This window comes from Montipora capricornis, chromosome 10, assembly GCF_036669925.1.
Source record: "Montipora capricornis isolate CH-2021 chromosome 10, ASM3666992v2, whole genome shotgun sequence".
Classification (NCBI taxonomy): Eukaryota; Metazoa; Cnidaria; class Anthozoa; order Scleractinia; family Acroporidae; genus Montipora; species Montipora capricornis.
The window spans coordinates 65,631,998-65,654,251 of record NC_090892.1 but is presented as its reverse complement, the minus strand read 5'-3'; the positions used below and the strand labels follow the sequence as shown (position 1 = coordinate 65,654,251).

At 40.2% G+C, this 22,254-nt stretch overlaps 1 protein-coding gene and 1 pseudogene across 1 annotated transcript in view; both read right to left on the bottom strand.

The window, feature by feature from the left end:
- The window catches only part of LOC138018634 (uncharacterized), a 17,251-nt gene extending 6,588 nt beyond the window's left edge, over window positions 1-10,663 (bottom strand). Inside the window, exon 1 of the mRNA XM_068865328.1 lies at window positions 10,554-10,663. The gene's annotated coding sequence lies outside the window, so the exon portion shown is untranslated. The remainder of the gene's footprint in view (window positions 1-10,553) is intronic.
- LOC138021207 (uncharacterized) lies at window positions 9,011-22,254 on the bottom strand (annotated as a pseudogene).

The following is a 22,254-nucleotide window of genomic DNA, read 5'->3' as shown; positions in this document are numbered from 1 at the left end:
TTAAAGTGCGGGTTGTATACGAATGAGGAAACGTTCCTCGCACTTAACTGGAGAATTTGGCAGCTAAGAAATTCAGATGACTCCATTGCGATTCGAATCCATGACCTCTGCGATGCCAGTGCAGTACTTTACCAACTAAGCTATGAAGCGACACAGTTGAAAGCAGAAGTTGAACCAGGGACTACCAGGGACAAATTCAACCAGTGGCCAGGATCCATGTCCTGAACCGGGGATCTCCGGATCTCAAGGCATGCGCCCTAACCACTGGGCCACACTGCCCCTCACAGTTGAGAGCAGATCATTTGTTAGGCTCATTTAGCTCCGTGAAGGACCCAAATGTGAGGCTTCATAGCTCAGTTAGTAGAGCATTGAACCGGTATCGCACTTTGAAATTTTCTTTGCATGATCTAGTATGTTCTATATGATTAATAATGCATATGGTTGGTTATAAATAACTGTCATGCTAGCTCCCCCTTGTTTTTTGGCAACTTTTCACTTGTCTTTCTTAGCAAAGTGAAGTCGAAAACGCAGTTGTATTAGCTTATTAGACATTAACAGAACTACCCGAGTTGAGAGGAAAATTTCCGAGAGAGAATTTAGTTGAACTGATTGTAATCCACACTGCTTGCCAGAGGCAGTTAAAACTTGAAAAATATTCACCATCTGATAGAATATACATGAAAAAATTCTTTAAGTTGGCGACCTCATTGATATTCGCATCGTTCGAGCTGTTGTGCCCTGCCTGAGTTGAAACATTTCCAGCATTTTGTCTATGGCGTCCGTTTCTCGGCATATAGCTTGAAAATCCTTCTACAGTAGGAAGGCAAAAACTGAAGACAGCCTGATAACTTGATTTAATACCGGAACGTTTTTACTTCATCCTGTTAGATACGTTCAGGTAGAGAACTCAGTCAAATTACTTAGGTTAAATGATTCTGAAGTGGAAACTTTGAAACATGATTCCGGCATACCAAAATGTTAACCCTGGAATTACTCGGGCACGTGGTACAGTGTATGTAACACTTCTCCAAAAAGCGTGCGCGTGGATGAACAGGTAAATGCAAAATAAAGCTTAAATTTAATTCAGAAATCAGGAATACCCCGTACGATTTTTAAAAGGATGTTGTTGTTTTGTTTTCTCGGGAACGAAACATATCTATTTTGAATTCAGGGTGAACTATTTACACAGCGAGTTAGAGTAGCCAATCAAAACAGAGTTTGTTATTGGAAATCTAGACATCTACGAGATACAAAAACAAACTTGTGAACACGTAAACCTAAAATATTGCAAATCATAATGCTGACAAACACAAAGGCGAAGGAAATGGATCATGCATACGACGTTTTGAATATCTGAATGATTTTGGGTTAGATGAAAGCGATATATTGTTAGAAATTCCCAAGTTAGGCCTTTTCGTGTTAATAGTAACAGAAACCCATAAGGGTTGAAACGTGTAACGCGCGTTCACACCTTCCGAATATTCAGTGGGAACTGATTGGTTGAATATTTCAGTGCTAAGTACCATATTTGGAAACCCCTCGCTCTTGTTGTTCCAAATATGGTACTTAGCAAATTGAATATTCGGAAGCTTGTTTCCCAGCACACAAGGGGCCGTTACACGTTTCAACCCTTATGGGTTTCTGTTAGTAATGCAAACAAGTCTTGGTAATAAATTGGATTAACGAGGAACCAGTGATTATAAAGCTACTAATTGCCATGGTTCGTATGTAACACGCAATTTGAAATGTTACGCACGGGTAAGTATTTGAAGGTAAAATAGGTATTTGTAGACTTTATGCTTCGATGTATTGTGCACATAAACAAGTATATGTTCTTCTCTTTAAATGAGATTTTACTGCCTTATCAGTAATAAAAATACGGTTAATGGAACGTGACCGTACTCGCGTTCTTTGTAGTCGGCCGTTCAAGGTCATAAAATCAACGGTTTGTAAATAAAACGAGGACATAGAGACTTTGTTCCTAGATCCCAGATTACAACGTACACCTACATTGGCCAGATTTGTTAAAGCCTTATTTATTATTGCTAAAGAGCATGTGTAATGCCTACCTGCATGCTACATAGTAGAATCTGTGCAACTGGCTACTTTAATAGAAAGGGTCTAGCTATAAAAGCCTCAGTTAGTCGTCCAAGGTTCACTTGGCAGTTTGTCTTCTATAGTAAAATCAGCTAGCTGTTTCCAATTTGTCAAAGGTTTTCCCCTCCCTCCCTTTGGAGATGAGGTTGGATATATCGCTTTGCCGTCATTAAAATTGGGTTACTCCTGCGTGGTGTTGTTAAGTCTGCGCAGCGACTTCCCCAAGCTTGTTGGGTCGTTTGCCTTTGTCCATTGCTCACTAACCAATACTCTTGTCCGATCCAGCACGTCCTGTTTACCACTCAGCTCGTAGTGCTGGGGAGATAAGTGAGGTTGTTCTACGTCACGCAATCTGGAAGTCGTCTAGGCTAACCAGCCAGGGCAGTGTTTCCCTCAAAAAACGCCAATACGTCTGTTGTCTCGTTCTATTGCGCCTTGCGTTATGCGTTTAAAAGCTATAGCTAATTATGCATGTTGATACCAAGGAACACCGTTCAGAGAGTTTGCGTTCACATTTCTATCTTTAATCTCTCGAGTTTCAATACACGAAGCGAAATAAGAATGACAGGCCAAGTGACCCACACTATAGTATTCTATCTTTTCTCCTGCCCTTACCATTCCGGAAACGAAACACTATTTTTTGTTTTTTGAAATAGTTTCTTGTTAAAAGTCTGGTCCACCGCATGGCATATTGCTGATACCGGTAAGTTCAACCTTTGCAGGGACATAACCTAGAAAAATCCTGGTTCACATCCTATTGATCCTAGTAAAACAACTGTCAAGGTGATGTTTTAGTGCATGGCTCCAATGCTGGTAGTTAATGTGCAGCTATGTCACTATGTGCTATTATATAATTATAATTATGATAGGAAATTAATTAGTTCCCTGTAATTATCACTTATAAATGTAGGAAATGAACTATACACTGCCTTATCAAGCTTATCGAGACACACACATTTCATGTTAACAGAATTCAGAGCCACCCAACGAGAATATAGTTCAAAACCACTTAAACATTGCATTGTTTACCGTATTTTAGGATTTAAACTGTAGATATAGGCATATTTTTATCCCCTACCAATTTTTCATCTGTTCGGATTTCCTAGCTGAAAGTCTAGTGGTCAGAAAATTATAGGGATGAAAACTTACTTTTTCAAAAATTTTAGCCAGAAAAAAGGCTCCCGAAAATTCTAGGTGACCTTTTTAAGGTAAAAATCCGTTCAAAATTGGCAATTATACCATTTTTTAGAAGTTCGAAAATCCTAGGACAGGCAGGCAAGCAATAAATTTTACAACAAATGGTCCGAAAATTCTGCATCTCAAGTCGTCTTCCGAACAGATATTGTCCGAAAATTGACGTTAGAGGGTCGGTTAGCAAAGGGTCGGTCCGTATAGCAAGAAACTGTGACGTCGTTCTTGAAAAAGCTGCACTCGGCCTGCGGCCTCGGGCAGCAATTTCAAGGCCTCGGTCACAGTTTTTCCCTATACGGACCTCCCAGCTGGCAAATGACATATTTATTTTGACAATTGGGTGCATATGATATATTTTGTGTATCACCTATTGTAGCTATCAAACTAAAGGAGGGTCTCAATGGGGAACGGGTTAAATGTGAACCGTGAAACGTCGAAAAATGTTAACCGTTAAGCATGAAAATGACCAAAAAAATAACCGTTAGCCGTGATAAAAATTAAGAACATTAAGGGTAAATTTTTTAAATTATGAAAAGTGAGACACTTAAGGTAGTATCTTGAAATATTTAGAGTCTTAAGGGATCTTTAAATCCCTTGCTCTTTGCTCTCAGGGTCTCTCTTATTACTCTTCTCTTTCCGAGACTCTTTCGCTCCAAGGGAAGGGAGGAAGAGTTATCCTGGGAAAAAGGCTGACCACAACTGTCTGGAATCTATTAGCTTTGCTCGTTGCATGTTTTTAGCAGTTTTATGCCCCTGACATCCATGTGAAATATGAGTATTATTAAAGGTATTTTGAGTTGGTATCACACGGGATAAGAAATGAGCTTAGAGCGTTATAAAGTTCGCGTTAAGAGTACATTCGATCAATCTACCATAAGTGAATAAAGGGGGTAGTTTCTAAACAAACTGTGGTGCTGCGTCGGTGGGGAAGTAGTACACATAAATTTGGGTTTATCAACGGATTTATAATGTAAATTAACCACCGTACAGGGATTCTAAAAGCTGACGTTTCGAGCCTTAGCCCTTCGTCAGAGCGAACAGAGGAATTACGGGTTGTGTGTAGTTTTTAGAGTAGAGTAGGAGCTACGCTACTGGTTGTAACATGGCAACGTGAAAAACCGGAATGCCTTGCCTTGCCTTGCGTCATCCCTCAATAGAAGGTGAAACATTTACGAAGTTCTTGGATCACGGAGAACGGTCTTTCATAACGGTGAGAAGTTCTAGTCCTGCAAGACCGGTGTCTTTCTCGAGTAGTGACTTGATTGTTATGTGGGGCCTTCCAACTCCGCGCTTAGCTTCTCATGACCATAGAAGGAGTTTTCCAGCAGGTTCTTCATGACGGGAAACGTGCCCAGCTAACATCAAACGCCTGCGTTTAACAACTTCTGATATCCGTGGAAGGGACCCTTACAAAGTTTTGTTGGTAATAAGATCTCGCCAGGATATGTTGTAGATTGCAGGTAACATTTTGGTGTAAGATCCATCAAGTTTGTTACACAGTGCACTGCTTAACGACCAGGAATCTGAACCGTAGAGTAAGATAGTTTCAACAGATGCTTTAAGAACTTTGGTTTTAGTTTCTTTCTTGATATCAGCCTTCCAAACTTTGTTGAGAGAGTTGAGTGCGCTCCATGACTGACCAATACGGGAATTCATGTCATAACTACAGTGTAATCTCCTAGATATTTGAAGTCTTGGACGAGTTCAATAGGAAGACCATCAGATGAAAACAGTTGGCTGGCCGAAGGACGATTCAGGTGCATAAAAAAGCCTTTTCTACACGGTTGAGAAGGTCGTGAGCAGATTCAATGGTATTTTCAAGAAGGGCAATATCGTCTGAATAGTCTAGGTCTGCAAGAGTTTCAGCGGGATAACGGCGACTGCGGCGGCGTTTCAATATAAGGCCATCTGACTCAGAAATGGCTGTACGAAGGGCATAGTCCAGACAGATAATGAATAGGAAAGGAGCAAGCGGGTCACCTTGTAAAACTCCTGTAGCAATCACAAACTGATCAGTTTCTCCTTCAGGCGTGATGACTACTGCGGATGTGTTTCGTACATGATTCGAATGGCCGCGACGACGGCAGAAGGTATTCCATATGCCTCAAGAATCTGGAAGATTTTAACACGGACAACCGAATCGAAAGCTTCGCGAAAGTCAATGAATGTGAGAACAGCTTCCATATCGTGATTTTTCACCTCTCCAACTATACGGCGAAGAGCCTGTAAGTGTGAGGTGGTAGATCTTCCTTGTTGGACACCATTTTGATTTGGTCGCAAAATAGTGTCAATGATTGGTCTGATATGGTTCAAAAGACAGCGGTTATATATCTTTGAAGCGATTTGGCTGAGAGAAATGCCTCTATAGTTGTCTGGGATTGTTATGTTCCCTTTTTTCGGTATTGCAGGGCCCCATTCCTTTGGTCTGTTTTCAGAGTAAGTTTTGTTGCAGAATAAATGGAGGTGCTTTTTGATTTTTGATAATTTCCAAAACTCAGGTGGAAGGCCATCTAGACCTGGAGCTTTTCCATTCTTCACCTGACGAACAGCAGCATCTATTTCAGCTTGAGAGAACTCGCCGCTTTGTATTTGATCGAATGTATCGTAGACCTTTTCAATACGGACTGTATATAGATTCTGTTGTTGGGGTAAGTTCAGTAAGTTTTTGAAATGGTTCTCCCAGGTATTTAATCTATCTGCAGCCTCAATGAAAATAACACTGCGAGTTCGTTTCCCTGATAGATCCTTGACTAAATACCGTGCATTCTTTATGACTGCAGGGGCGGCTAGAATACATTCAGTTAAATAAAAAGCGTTCGTTAATACCGTGGGGATTATGGGTGCGATTTGAAAGATGAACTTTTGTTCCAGATTCTTGCGGCTTTCCGTCGTATCTAGATGTAGGGAAAGACCGCAGATAGACATGTGTTGTTTGGAGAGGTTAGCGAGATTAAAATGATGAGCGACTGGCTTAGATGCATCTTTGTCATTCGTCTCAACATCGCGAAGATGTTGGCGGAATCGTTCGCCTAGTCGTCTACCTGTCTCGCCAATGTATAATTTATTATACATAACGTAAAGGTTATGCAATAAATGACATTTGCGGAGGTACATGAGAAACGATCGGTGATCTTAACAGATCGCTTAGTTCCCGATATTTTGTTAGTGTTAAGAGTGAAAGGACAGGTTTTGCATCGTGAGCACGCGCGTTTGAAAGTGCCGGGTTGTTCGTTAGTTTTGAGAGCGCTTCTAACTAAAACCTTGCCTACGTTTTTTGTCGCGTTTGAATGAAATTAGTGGAGGTTGAGAAAAGATTTTGCCAGTCTCGGGATAACCATAAGTGAGTTTATCAAGAACATCATCGACTCTCTGGGCCTGAAAGATCAGGCAAAAATGTTCGGTACAGTATGGTGTCCTTGGTTCGCGAGATCTTGGTCCACGACTTTTCCAAACATGATGATCCTCGTTAACTAAAATAACACAAAAAACAAATGTGTCCGATGATTTCTTGATTATTTTTCTTTCACATGACGAAATTTCGGCTTTCCTGCTATCGGTGATTGTGCGGAATTCAAGTTTGTTGACAGGTGTGTTAATTTGTCATCTTGGAAAGTCCCTCCTTTTGCGGCTCCGTAACCTACATGGTCATGTTTGCTTGGCTTGTGCAAAGATAAAACGAAGCGGGAACAAGTGTCTTTTGGCAGAATACGTTCACAGATAAACTTATTTCTGCAGTTGGGAACGAATTTGCTGCAGAGTTTTAAACTTTTGTTTTATCGATATCAACAATTTTCGCATAAGGGTCCTTGGTGCGCGACTTATACTACTTATGACCCCAGAGAACTTAAATCTGGCAAAGGAGACAGAGAAACCCTTCGATAAATGGAAAAGGTTTTTGCCTTAACTGAATATTTTCAAAATCGTCTTTATACATGTTTACGAACGGGTTACCTTCTTTTGTATGTCTTGAATACCTATACGGTCTTATAATAAAATGGAGCTTGCGTTGGGAGACGGTCAACTTAAAATAAAAGCAGATTCTATATGCACAACGACATCCAATACGACTGTAGCTGAGATATATCAGGGCTAATAAAGAATAAATAAATTTCCATGTTCGCGCAGAACTTATCGGGATTTACAGGTATTTTTTGGGGCTGCTTACACGATTCAGGGACGAAGGACCAAATTCGCGGAACAAGGGCTCGCGATTACGTTCACTTTCGAATTACAAGAGAAATATTTCAGTTTGGAACTTAGTTATTTAACAATTATCGCTAGAGACAGAAAAGCTATCTTCAGAGAAAATTTCAGTTCGTGGCGTTTTGACTCAGGTAAGACATTATTTTTCATTTTAAAAATGTTAGTTTTTAATTTTTTTTACATTACGCAAAACCGCAACTACAAGAGCGGATTTGCATGTAGGAAAGAGGCGGAAAGGTGTGCAAGGAGAGACAAATTTTGTGCCTTACATAATTTTGTTCCCACAGTTTTAGCCTGTTTCCTACATGCAAATCCGATATTGTATTTGCGGTTTTACATAATTTAAAAATATTTTTTCCCCTCTTATGTAGGTATATATACACCTCCCTTGTGTTGTAATGTAAAACATCTCTGGCGAAGTGTACGTTAGTCACACGAAACGCGTAGGATAAAATAAATCGTTTCACAACTCTTAGAGTTCGCAGACGTGCTGCTCACTAGTTCAGTCTTAAAAATTATGAATCCACTACCTTTTGACACGCTCCCAAAAAATGACGAAGTTGCAATGCGGGATTGGCTAGACAGCTATACCGTCCAGTGAGACAAAGGACCGTAAGTAAAAAGACAAAGGATAAGACAGGAGTTTTATCACCAGTGTAAGCAAAACGAGCAGTGTCCACTGCAAAAGTGTTCTTTGCAACTGACCAGGTCAAAACGGCGTTATCTGTCTTTCCCTAGACGACGGAAACCCAAGGGGAGGTCGCAGAGGTCATTCTGAGAGGTGTCTATTACATTCGTATCAGAAAGCAACATTCTTCTTTTTATTCTCGCGCTGACTCCTTCTGGTGCTACTAATAACCAGGTGGAGGAATACAAAAGTGACTCAGATGAAAGCGTTGGAGTTGACGAAGCAGAAGACTTTTTTATCTCTAAGAGCGCAATGAAAAGGTCTCAAAGACAAGTCAAGGCGTGGGCAAGGTTTGACGCGCGAACAACACAAAATCATGAGTCGCATTGTTATAACCAATGACTTAAACTATTTAATATGTCTACTGAGACCCTACTAGTAACTAACACAAGGGACGCATTTCTTTGTTTCCCACATAAGTTAACCGTGACGGAAAAAAGATAACCGTTAGCCATGAAAAGGCAAATTATTTAACCGTGAGCCGTAAAAGCTACTCCCATTGAGACCCTTCTAAAGGAAAAACACAACCTCTAAAATACATATATTTTGTGAAATACAACACGTTATTTTTGCTATTTTGGCCTGCACCAGTCATCGAGTTTTTTTTTTCACACTTTTCCCTTTGATATTACTATTGAAGACTGCTATCTTGAAAGCAACGAGGGTGGCCGGGACTACAAACTACTTAAAAGTCATTGTGATCTGGTACAGAACAAGAGACTCCAAGGTCCAATTCTTACATTACATTTTACTTCAGTTTACTTTCGCCTAATTTAGCTCAATTGAATTTCCTTCACATCGCTTTAACTGACGCCGATTCCATTCACTTCATCACTGGCGAAAAGCATACACATCAGTGCAGGATGTACCGTTGTTGTTACCCTCGTCTTTTTTTGCCAGGTCTTCACCATACCAGATCCTTAACTTCTGACCAGCGACCACAGACAAAGGAGTAGGAATGGAATCAAACACAATCTCGGGAGAGTTTTTATGGAAACCATGGAGTGTGTAGTAAAGATGACTATCCAAAAACAGTGAACCGCTTACGTTTGCTGGAAAAATACGGGTGTCTTTTTCGTCAGTAATATGAACATTTAATTTTTTGCTCAGGTGTTTAGCACTGCAACCCCACTTAGTGTTAATGGCTGTGCCGGAAATGCAAATCACATAGCCTGAGCGATGGACCAGCTTTAAGCGATAAATTTCTCCTGGCTTGTGAATCTCGAAGATTACGAATGAATCATTCTTCACCCCAAAGAACACTGGGTCTACATTTACCTTCTGCCATCCTACGGAAAGGAACAGAGGAGGATTAAGTTGTAAAAATAGCGATTCAGATCCATGTTTAATGTTTACGCACACACATAAGCACGCTGGCTCACTGAAGAAGGTCGATACGGGATTTCTACTCAACTTATTGATGACAGCAGCCCGAGAAGGTCCTCAATTTTACAGTATGAGAAACAATCGAAAGACCATGCCCATATCTATATGTATAAGTGACTTGTTTGAGAATCAGGTGACACACAACTAAGTCGTTTACGGGAGAAATGCATTAAACACATTTGCCTTAATGTAGTCCGAGTCAGTGGCACCCAACGATAATCTTGAGTCAGCGGAAATATGTGTTCAGGAGAGTCAAACTGTTCTACGAATTTCGGTTCTACGTTGACAAACAAATAAAGATTTCTTTACTAAAATATCTCCGAAGGGATTCGTAACCAGGGGCGGATCTAGGGAGAGGGTGCAGGGGGTATGCATCCCCCCACCCGCCCTGAGATTACCTGAGGCTAGTATAGAATTAGTATTCTGCAAAAACAAAAATAATCACCCTCCCACCCCACCCCCCCCGCCCCCCCACCCCCCCCCCCTTTTCTTCCCCGCCCTCCTAAGAAAAATCCTGGATCCGCCCCTGGTAACCAGGAAAGACTAGGCCCTTTCGTTTTCGGAAGGGACATTTTTACAATAAAGGTCACCTGGAAGTTTCGGCGCTGATGAGCAAATGGTTCGGTTGGAAGTTCTTAGAAGGTAACGTTTTGCTAGCAATTTCTGAAATGAAGATATCGTCCCTAAAATTCTCGGACAATTCAATTTTCAGCTAAGATATCCGAACAGATCAAATTCTTCCAGGTTATAAAAACATCTCTTTAGACAGTCTTTGTACATTACAAGGCGCCTAGAAATATCTTTCAAAGGCTTTTCTCTTAAATGATTTGCTCGTTTGGTGCCCTTGCCGAGTCCCCCCCGTAAGGATGTTTTGGGTGCTCTTGTCAAATTTGTAAACGCTTTAAAATGAGTTTTATTTTCATGCACCCAATCTCACTTCATTTATTCTTTCGTCCTTAACTTTGTTCAACAAATTAAACACTATTACCATTCTCACAGAATGTTCCATTGTTTCCCTCAGCACATTGGCACACGTATGAATTTGTGTCATACAGCGGACGACATGTTCCACCATTTTGACAAGGAGGGCTTTCACATGGGCTCTAAAAGCAAAAACGAATGTTGAGAAACGTTACTGTCAATTAATGTTGGGATCTCGAACGAATATTTTTACTTAAGTCTTTTAATAGCAAACTGTCTGTGGAATAAAAACCGACTAATTTTGTGGCCCGGCTAAGGACTCAACTGAGAAGAAAGTCAAGGCGGCAACACAATTAAATATACTGATAAATAGTGAGATAACGCTAAAAATGTATTCAATCTAAATGTGCAATTTATTTTATCTTTCGGATAGTATGCGCGCTATGATTGGCTAATTTAGCGGGTCGGATTGTACAGTACGAAGTATTGATGCAACATTTATAAGCAAATTTGTCATGTTGTTTGTGGGAACTGAATAAACTTGGGAAAATGTCTGAATATTGCAATCAACTATTTCAAAAAGCCAATAACGTTTGTTTTATTTATTTTTCAAATTCTTACGCGTGCCAATCATTTGTTGCAGTAAAACGGTTCTGCTTGACTGGTTTCCTTTCTTGTGCGCTTTATTACCTCAGAAGTCCGTACTATGTACTTATTGACTGAGTGGCAGGGCTGGACGCGCCAAGACCGAGGGCCAAATATTTTCCTGTCCGGCCCGACCTAAACTCAGTAAATAAGCATTTTATCATATGGGCTCTTTACAGTATTCATGAGCACTCTGAATTAGAAGTTTGGGCAAAATAAGTAACAAAAATTTACACAGGCAATTTATCTAATATGTTGTTTGCATTTGCTTTTCTGGCTGCAAATAACTTGGATGTGAAAAAAGCGACGAAATCCTCTAGAATCGCACTGCACGGAGCAGTGCGTGTTCCTAGCAGGGCCTTACGGCTTTTTCCGGCCCTGCTTGCGGAAATGCGTACAGCCCTCATACGGCGATCTTTCCAATAGTCTTACAATGAAAGTGCGCACGGGGCCGTACTGGCCATACGATAATGTAAGTTATGGATGCTCGCTCTTTCCCAGTTGGCTTATGATCCTCGCTCTTCTCGCTTGGGCCAGAAACCAACGACAAAACACTAGCTCTGTAATTTACAAAACAGAACGAGACACACGATTTACCCTTCTCTCGCCGTTGTAAGTTATGGATCCTCGCTTTTTCACCGTTGGCTTATGATCCGCGCGCTTCTTGCTTGGACCAGGAACCAACTACAAAAAACTAGCTCCATATATATTAGAGTAGGGACGTAGAACTTGGTTGATAAGAGGAATGCATTTCATGCTGCATTTATGTCTAATGCTGACGTAAATTATTAGTAGTTGTAATGGCCTTAAACTAACATATTGTATAACGCCATGTTGTTACAATCTTCCCATGTCAACCACGTAACTTTGAAAGACTGAAGGAACACAAGTAAGAATTAAAGCATGAATAAATAACAGAACCGGTTTTCGTTTTTAATGCAGCGCAAAAATTTTTAGAACGATATATACGGCTCAAAAGAACCCGTGATTTTCTTGAGGCAGTTAAGTAGATTTTCTATTAACTCAGCCTTATTGGGAGATTCTGAGAATGGTACTATAGTTATTATTATTTTTGTCTAAAAAGGATACAGTCAACAAAGGACATTTTGTTAAGCGACCGGTCAAAAGCGTTGAGTCATTAAGAATCATTTTTCTATTACACCTATCAATTGAGGAACCCACCCAAATAGCGAAATGATGGAAGTCTCTGCTTGGTACAAAACTGTTTGCGTGATTGTACTTATCTGACGCCAGGAGTTGACAGAAATGTCGATCAGAGTTACTATCTGCCGGTAAGGTGGCAAAATTGAAGGAGAAACATGACATCTTCGCGAGACATTTGAAGGCACAGTCCATGTCATCCGTAGCATAATATGAAGCCAACACTTGGGAAATATTCGGCATTTGATGAAAAAAGTTCTGGAAGTATGCGTAATTTACATGTTGATATTCGCCACGTTGGAGCTGTTGTGCCTAAAACAAGAAACATCTAGCATTATCGACGATATGTGTCACAAAATCAACAAAATGCAAATCAACAGTCTTAATTTCTCATAGATGGAATATACCCTGTTGCAAACCCCTTACGAAGCTTCTCGTTTGCAGCGAAATTCAGTTACTGGCAAAGATACACTGAAGGTACGTTAAATCTACGGTCACAAGCCAACATGCAAGAACTCATGATCAGTAACTTATCCGAAGCCTTAGTATCCTTGCCTCAGCAGCCGAAGCAACCGAGAGTAATTTGTTACGTGTACCGTTACTGTTTGTTGATGATACTAAGATCACTCTTGTCAATTGAATCATTTCAATGACACACTAGCGCTACAGTGGGACCTGAATTCTCTGGAAAACTGGACAAAAGTACACACTCTCACAAAATGTCAAACACAGAGTTAAAGTCATTCAACTCATAAAGAGACCTTGGCGTTCATGTGTCGAGAGACATCCTGGTCGGATCGTGTGGCCGATAACAGTAAACAACTGAAGCGAAAAAAGTTTTGGGCCTCAACTTAAGCGTACACTTAAGACTGACAAGGATATCTTCTACTTGCTTTATAAGTCACCGGTAAGATCTATATTAGAATACGTACGTTCTGTATGATCTTCATACTTAGTTAAAGACAAATTAGCGATAGAAAAAGTGCAACGAAGAGCATCAAGGATTGCTTGCTCTTGGTCAGAAGCCACGTGAAATGGCTTAAGATCGACGCAAACTGAAACACACTTGAACACTGAGGGAAGTACCTTTCTTTAGTAGAATGCTATAAGATTGGAATAAGATAATGTTTGGATTAAAACGGCCTGAACTTTTGTGATTTTTTCGAGTACTGTAAAAAGTAAAAACACTACAGGCTAATCATCTATACAATATCCAAACAAAATTGGCAAAAATTGACGCTTTTCAGTACTCTTTCTTTGTAAGAATTGTTAAAGACTGGAATAATTTGGCGAACCACCTATCAGCCGGACGTGAGAGATTCAAACAAGATTTGAAAACGTGGATAAACGTGTATTGATTCAGTTTTTTTATATGCAATTTTACAGATCCTACGTAAATGTTGTTTAGGTAAACACCTTTTAGGTTTAGATTTAGTAAGGGAACCCTTCAAAGAGGCTTACCTTTCAAATACAGTATTTGAATAAAGTATATTATTAATGGGAGTCATATCATATCTGAAGCACGAGTGGTCCTGGGAAGGACTGTTTAGATGACATTGACTGACGTTTCGACAACCTGACCGGAAATCATCACCAGAGTGAAGTGATTAATTATTTGTGTAACGTCATTAGATAGTACAAATACCCTGGTCGATGATGTGATAAGTCAACAAAGTCGTGACATTATTGGTCGACTGTCAGTTGAGCAAAGCTGTCATTGGCTGTAAAAACTGTAAACAGTGATTGGTGCGTCTGCATCTGTCTACGTCTTACATGTCTGTACATGTGTTGTTAGTAAGTCGGTCAATGTGTTGACGTCCTTGGTAAGTCGTTTGTAGGGTGCTGGAAGTTGTAGGCATCAGATTACAGGTCACTGTTCTAATTTAGTGAACCAGCTTCCAGTACGATCCGTTGGTAATAATTAATACGGTATGTAACGCATTCAGCAGAGTCCCAGTCGATGTTGTAGTCTGTCTGTACATGCTGTGCAAAAAATTGATGTTACTATTTGTCGTCCCTCGTTTTTGTTCAGCCAGTGTTTCGTTTAGACATCTGCTGGTCTCATCGACATGAGTGGCCTGGCAGTCGCAATATTTGATCTTGTAAACTGCTTCTTTCTGTTCTAACGTTCGTCAGTAGTTTTCTTCACTTTGATGGGTCTCCTAATAATTAGCATGCTAGTTTGTTACTGGCGCTCGCTTAAAAGGGGAATTTCTGCACCGGCTATAGGTAGTTGTGTCATGCATGTAAGCCATGATGACGGGGCCGCACCAGATCGCAACAGCTGGCCATGGCTGCCATATGGCCATGGGCATGCGACTGAAGTACTATCCAGACCTCTAAGGTGGCGCTTTCTGTAGTTGTTTCCTGCCAGATTATTGTTCTTATCGGGTATTGAAACTTTCGAAATTTCCTAAACTTTTCCGTTGTATTTTGTGTGCCACAAATCCCGCTTATCCCTGAAATGAAGTCGTTTTGAGAAACGGGTCGAGCTCTTCCAAACCTGCTAAGCGGTAGTGCTGCCATGCGTTTTTGCCACAGGTAATCCAGTAGGACCGACGTTAACCCAATCACTGGGCTTCGAAGCAATTCGGCCCTTAGCAGCGAAAATCCGTCGGGAGGCCAGTTAAAAAAGACGACGCCATGAGGGAAACGTTTGTTTTTATATGTCATAAGAAACTGCTTCACGTGCGGTATCCATTTTAGTCATTTGAAAGCAATATAGTGAAATCAGCTAATTTAAGGATAAAATGTAATTTTTCTAGGTTATTTGGGAGCCTGTTTTTATGAAAAAAAAGTAGCAATAATCATTCACAAATAATTCAGTGAAACCTTGTGTGTACCCAGTAATATCACGAAACACTTACTTCTGAATACTGCAAGTCAACAAGATTGAATACGCTATGTAAACCAAGTGCGAGCCAAACAAAGGATATCGCAGGGTTCATTGTCACGGCTTTCAGAAACTCTACAAAATAAACGCTGCTGTCAAGAAATGATATATAATATAACACGTAATTCAACCCTTAATGAAAATTTATAAATTTCCGTGGCTCAAAGTAATAGCTGCAAAACACAGGGTCATTTTTTATGAGTTCAAATTAGCGATGGAAGCAATCGGACGTTTTGATTCGTCGGGTTCACTTTTAACAGTTGAAAAGCCAGAATGAAAGGGCAGAAAACTTTCATTTTACAGCAAACTACAAGATTCAATCGCCTGGTTAATCCTTTGAAATTTTCTTTGCATGATCCAATATGATCTTTATGATTAATGCATATGGTTGGATATAAATAATTGTCATCCTAGCTTCCCCTTGTTTTTGGCAACGTTTCACTTGTCTTTCTTAGTAAAGTGAAGTCGAAAATGCAGTTGTATTAGCTTATAAGACATTAAACAGAGCTACCCGAGTTGAGAGGAAAATTTCCGAGAGAGAGTTTAGTTGAACTGATTGTAATCCACAGAGCTTGCCAAAGGAAGTTAAGCCTTGAAAAATATTTACCATCTGATAGAATATACATGAAAAAATTCTTTAAGTTAGCGACCTCATTGATATTCGCATCGTTCGAGCTGTTGTTCTCTGCCTGAGATTAAACATTTCCAGCATTTTGTCTATTAAATCCGTTGCTTTGCATATAGCTTGCAAACCTTCTAGAGTAGGAAGGCAAGGATTCTACAGTAGGAAGGCAAAAACTGAATTGAGCCTGATAATTTGATTGATAAGGCTTATTAACTTAATACCGGAACGTTTTCCTCTGGGATACGTAGATGTAGAGAACTCAGATAAATTACTTAGGTTAAATCATATTGAGGTGGAAACTTTGAAAAATCATTCCGGCAAACCGCAATATTAACCGTCCCCCTGTGAAACTTCCTTTAACCTCTTTTCGAAATTAAAAATTTAGAAAAACGTACCTAGAAATCGCTCAGCCAAAAAGTATTTAGATTTCTCATATACTTTAGGATTTTTCTGTCGGCGCAAGCATTTGTCTACCTTGATCGCAAACGCTTGGCTTCAGAGGTGTAACTTGCACAAGTATCTCATTTTTAAAAAACTTAAACAGGGAATAAGACCTTGAAAACAATTTTTTGTAAAGAAATTAGGAAGCTTAGTCGAGTGATTTAATTTTTTGACATCATTTTCGCCGTGACTCTTTTTCGAACAATATGGAAAAATCTTAGTTAAACGTCTTTTTTTCAGTTTCATGAAAGAAACGTTCAGTTAAAACGTTTTAGTGAAGAATAAAAATCAAAGCTTACCCCTGAAAATTGCAACGTTACAATTTTGAAATGGTTGAGTAAACCAAGTGCAGGCTACAGGAAGTAGTATTGGGCGGTTTATTGTCATCTTCAACAAAAATGAATGCTGTTGGAAAGAAATCTTGCAAAGGTGTCTTTTTGCCCAGCAGGTAAAAATAACACACAACCAAGGGTGCGTTCGATTGACCGTATTCCGGGATAGGAACACATGGAATATAAGTTTAAAATCCTTTTTTTTTCTGGAGATTCACATTAAAATTATGAAACATCTGCTAAAACGCTTTTTTAAACATATTTTATTATCCTTGCTGCTTCGAAACGCGCCAAACATACCGTTTTCTTCATCACTCCACGTATTCTTATTCCGGAATAGGGTCAATCGAACGCGCCCCAAGCCACTGATAAATTAAGACCTCCTGTTTATTTAAAGATGTCACTGTCTTCACATTCTTAATTGACCGACATGAACAATATTTAACACAAATGAAATGAATGCATATTGAAGTGCGAGTTATATACGAATGAGAGAAGCGATCCTCGTTCTGTTCGTCAATTATCACGCTTAGTGATTTAGCTTCTTTAACTTCAGTGATTAATTTAGCATCGATCTCAATGTTTACCTGATTGTCAGATAATGACTGTAAACGTTGGTTTGACCCAACAACCCTAAAACATTCAAACTCAGTTTGTTGGAAATAAACCATAGATTAAGACTTCTTAACTCTGAATCTAAACCATTCTCAAGATCAGTCAATGTGCTGGCAGCAAAGGGTATGTTAGCATCATCAGCAAACATCCTTGGGGATGTCAACCTAAGGCAATTTGGCAGATCGTTAATATAAACTAGGAATAAAAGTGGTCCAAGGTTGCTACCCTGTGGGATGCAACAAGAAACTGGTGTAGCATTAGACAACTGGCCAGCAAGACTACATCTCAGTTTGACTTCGGCGGAAAATGAAAGTCTCAAACCTCTCAAAGTTATGTTAGTATCATCAGCAAAATCCTTGGGGAGCTCAACTTAAGGCAATTTGGCAGATCGGTAATAAAACTAGAAATAAAAGTGGTCCAAGGTTGCTACCCTGTGGGATGCCACAAGAAACTGGTGTAGCATTAGACAACTGGCCAGCAAGACTACATCTTTGACTTCGGCGGAAAAGGAAAGTCTCAAACCACTTAATACTGATTGTATCAACCCCATATATACGGAGTTTATAGGCCAGTTTCGTATTCTCACACCTGGAATGGATCTAGCATGAAATGAAGGCTAATGTGAGCAGATTAATTTGCATTTGAAAAGATTTGCCCGCATTAGCCTCCATTTCATGCTAGATCCAGTCCAACCGAGAGAATTCGAAAATGGTCAATTGGTACCCATGATGATAGTGTTTCACTTTATAGAAGGACCTCTGTAGCCATAAAATAGAACAATAACGGCTTTGGGTGAATAGCTGGTGAGCGATGATTATACTCCTATACCTTACTACGAAAGAGAGGTAATGCATGCCAAGGGATAAAAATGTAAAAACAAGGAATGTTGGAGTACCAAGCCAGTAAGCATTTGTGCCTACAATATTCGCAACATATCTTGGTACTTAAGACATCAAAGCTCCTGAATTAATGGAGGAAGCCATTTCACGCAATTTATCGGTAGATACTGATTGAAATGCATGACATCAAAAGGTCGAAGCTGCGGTGGATAGCTCAAAAGAGCTTGAGATGGTTTGGCTTGACAGCTAGTGGGTTAGCGTGTCTGACTTGTACATGGAACAGTGATCTCATGTCATCAACTTGGCGGGAAAACTCGAAAGCGAATAAAAACTTCGGTTTCATAAAATCGAGTGTAAGGTCAGTTTCATTCAATTCCATGGCTTTATTCCCTTAAGTGGTTGTAGTTATGGGCCCTGATACCTCATTCTATACGTACACTGAGAAACAGTTTTATCTCTGTCTCCATGAAAGTGATCCTCGAATTACGAAGCAGTTGCGAAAGAAGCCGCAAAAAATCCTGAGTTTTTCATAACTGGGATGATCACGGTGTTCTCTGAGACTCACATTCCGCAAGTAGGCGACAAGGTGCTGCAATTTATTCCCGCACTTTTGGGAATAAATCGGGACCAAATAATGGACTACAAAGGGATATTAAAATAATTATTAAAGCTTTCTTGCAACAGGAGATATTTGACTTTAAAACCATCAAGTATTTGAATTTTTCAAAATGTCTTATAATACACTCACTCAGTTGCCTTAATTGATTGACAAGCCGTCAATCAAACTGACTGACGCTTGTTCCTTGCATTCACTAAGGATGTTTTATTATGTGTGTGCACCCTCAAAGCAATACGTTAAACACAGTTGTACTGACAGCTTCATATATATATTTTGCCTAATTTAAAGCAATTTCCACGGTAAAAGTCTAATAAATCCAGGTGGTGGCATATCTCCCCCCTGAAAGATCCAAAACACAAACCAGTTTGTCTTTTTTTTTTGGGGTAGACCCTTTAAACTGGAAAAGTTTCGTGGAAATTGGTGAGATGGCAAGTAGCAGCCTTGCCTGCTCTCGTGGACTCACTCTTATAAAATGGGTTTGATTGAAGCTAACTCAGTATAATAAAAGGTGTTTTCGGAAGGACAGCCACCCTAAATAACCTATGATAAATAAATGAAGGGGGTAGTTTCTAAAGCAACTGTGATGCTGCGTCGATGGGGAAGAAGTATACAAAAAATGGTTTATCAACGGAGTTGATAATGTAAATTGGCCACCGTACTGAGATTCTAAATCTAAAAGCTTTTAGAATCTCTGTACGGTGGCCAATTTACATTATCAGCTCCGTTGATAAACAAAATTTTTGTATGATACATAAATAAATATGATTATGAATCAAAAAAGCATGTTTAAGAATTTAAAAAGAAGCTTCATAGTCCGGCTAACACCCATGCTCATATTATGTCGTGTTTTCCGTGCAAGTACGCATCTCTACCTACCATGCAATATACTGATAATGTCAAATATATATATGGCTTATAAATAAACGTCCTCACAATTGATCAGGAGGGACCGAGCCACCCCAGTAACACAGGGATCTCTCACATATGGTTTAGAGACCGACATTTCTCTCCCTCCCTGTCTAAAAGTTATCTCCGATATAAGCGATCGGCGGGTTGAAATCATAGTCAGGTCTCTTAATGCACAAAAGCGGCAAATTTGGCACAGAGCTTCCTTAGCACCTACTGACTAATACTGGAGGGGGTGCCCATCACAAGCGGTTCTGGTATAGGATTAATAGGGTATTTAAGTTTCCCCCAGTGGAGAGACTCTCTTATGTGATTGGTGGTTTTTCTTGTATATTTGGCCTAGATAAAAAGCGATAATCTCATTTTTCTAAAAAGCGATAATCTCATTTTTCTAAATGTGTATTGTGTAGTCATTATTACACTGTTTACGTTAGTTTTACAAGAACACTGTCTAGTGCCTAGTCTCTGTTCGTTAGTTACCTTGCCTGGGTAATGATAATTGCACATCAGTTTAAAGACAGATCTCGATGTCAGGTTTAAGTAGTGATACAAATCAATAGGCTTATTACCTAAGAGGTAGCTCACAAAGAAATCAAATTCTAAATAAAAGAGCCTTGAACAGCTTGAACATTTCCCAAACACACAGTTCTAATAAATTTTTAAGTTTATTTTCTTGGACATTTGGACAAGGCACATGTTTCATTCTGTTTTGCTCATAAGACTTCCTATGGACGGTTGTGAAACTGCCACGCCCGTTCAGGATTATTTATCATGCATTTGCATTTACACAGTGGGTACACTCTAGCGAGGCCTTGGAACACTTGGCAATGCACCTTGTGCACACTCCTTTGCAACTGCACCAAATGAGCTGGCTGCATGCTTTCGACACCTCGGGGATGCTTATCCACTTTGAAACCCATGCACCATCTTGTTGCTTCCAGGAGAATTGCTGGGGAGATGGCAACGCCTGCTCTGACTGTTCACTGGTTATCCAGATTCCGGCTTGAAATATTGATCGGTGAAAATGTTGTAGAAGGGCATCCGTTTGAATGAAATGGAAAAAAAAAAACTGAAGTATTTTTTTTTAAAGATGGGGATTTAATGAGGAAAAGTGATAGAAAAAGCACGGAAACACTTAAGGAAGCTTTAGTGTTACCTGTGTTGGTGGAAGCTTATCCATATCTCTGTTGTTCTTACAGAAGAGCTCCATTCTTGTCTTGTTAGTGGAATCTAACGGGCTTAACTTGTCGAATAATATGACGGTGAACCTCTCAATGCGCTTGAAATGGTCAGAATCAACAGTCAGCTGGTGAAAAGGGTTATTGGCAAGGAACTCGAATGTCTACGTTACGCCAGGACATAGCTCCCATGCCTGCCATGCGGACTTCTTGCTTTTCCCGTAGAAGGTGGAGGTGGTATCACAGCCCGTCAACGCGTGAAACACTGGTAAGAACTTTGATGGCGCTTCGCCTAGCCCAGCATAAATGATGTTGATGTTTATGAATGAGAAATTGTGGCCTGTTCCAAACCCTACCCACAGGTCCAACTCGGGCTGGATGGCTCTAAGATAGTGGAATTTTCCTACCAAGATAACAATAACATCTGTATCAGCGGTCCTGACTACAACTGATTTCGCCTGATCAGCTTGAATGGCATGGAGAACATGGACAACGATCCTTGTGTCTGCCTCCTCGTGATTGCATTCAGGCATGGATCTTTCCACACCAATGGAGATGACAGAACCCCCTATAAGATATTGATTATAAGCAATCACCAGCAAATTATTGAAAATAATGTTTCTTTACCTCATATATATATAAACAAAATTATAACAACGTCATCACAACAAAAACCTGATGTTATGTAGATCACCTTGTTCTCCGGCCAGTTGTGTTCCGCAACCTTATTTGTCAGAAACGCGAACAGCTCTTCCTTGACCTTCCTTGTTTGCTGAATCACACAGGAACTGCATCCAGTTCCTTGGGAACTTGGTGCCACCAGAAACCTTACAGCGTACGCCCTTCCCTCTCTTTTCACTTGTTGATTCTTCCAGACTATCATGTACATATAGGCATCCCAAACAACGTCCACTCTTCTGCTACTCTGACTGCAGATATAAGGGATGACTTCAAAGACGTTCACGGCGTAGTCATCAAAGGTGATCACTCCAGTGACAGAAAGACAATGGACAATAACAGCACCATCACAAATCTTACAGTCGAACTGTGTTGGAGGATCAGGCTGTCGCGGCTCGGTGATACACTTCAAAAGCCCAGACTTGTTACTTGGGAGACGAAGATTTCCAAATTCGGACAATGACGGAGGAAATGACTTTACTTCGTGACTGAAGAATTCTCCAAGGTCAGCATCACTGTTCTACATTGCAATGTACAACTGAGCAAAAACGGCAACGTTGTTCTGAAGTACCTTGAGTGTATTCGAATACTTCGATTTAGTGCAGGAGGGTTTACTGAAAAGGAGGGAGGGGGGGGGGGGGGGCTTGTTTTTCTTGATTGGACTGTTTATTGAGATCGTCCTATCTTTGATGACTTCCTTCAGGTATTCCTGCATGGTACTGCGTTTTACCGACCTGTAAGAGGGTAACAGTTGACGTGGCTACAGCATCATCCATGCAGTCTCTGCTGTCTAGAGTAACAAGCTCTGGGAAGTCATCGAGGAAAGGGTCACCCAT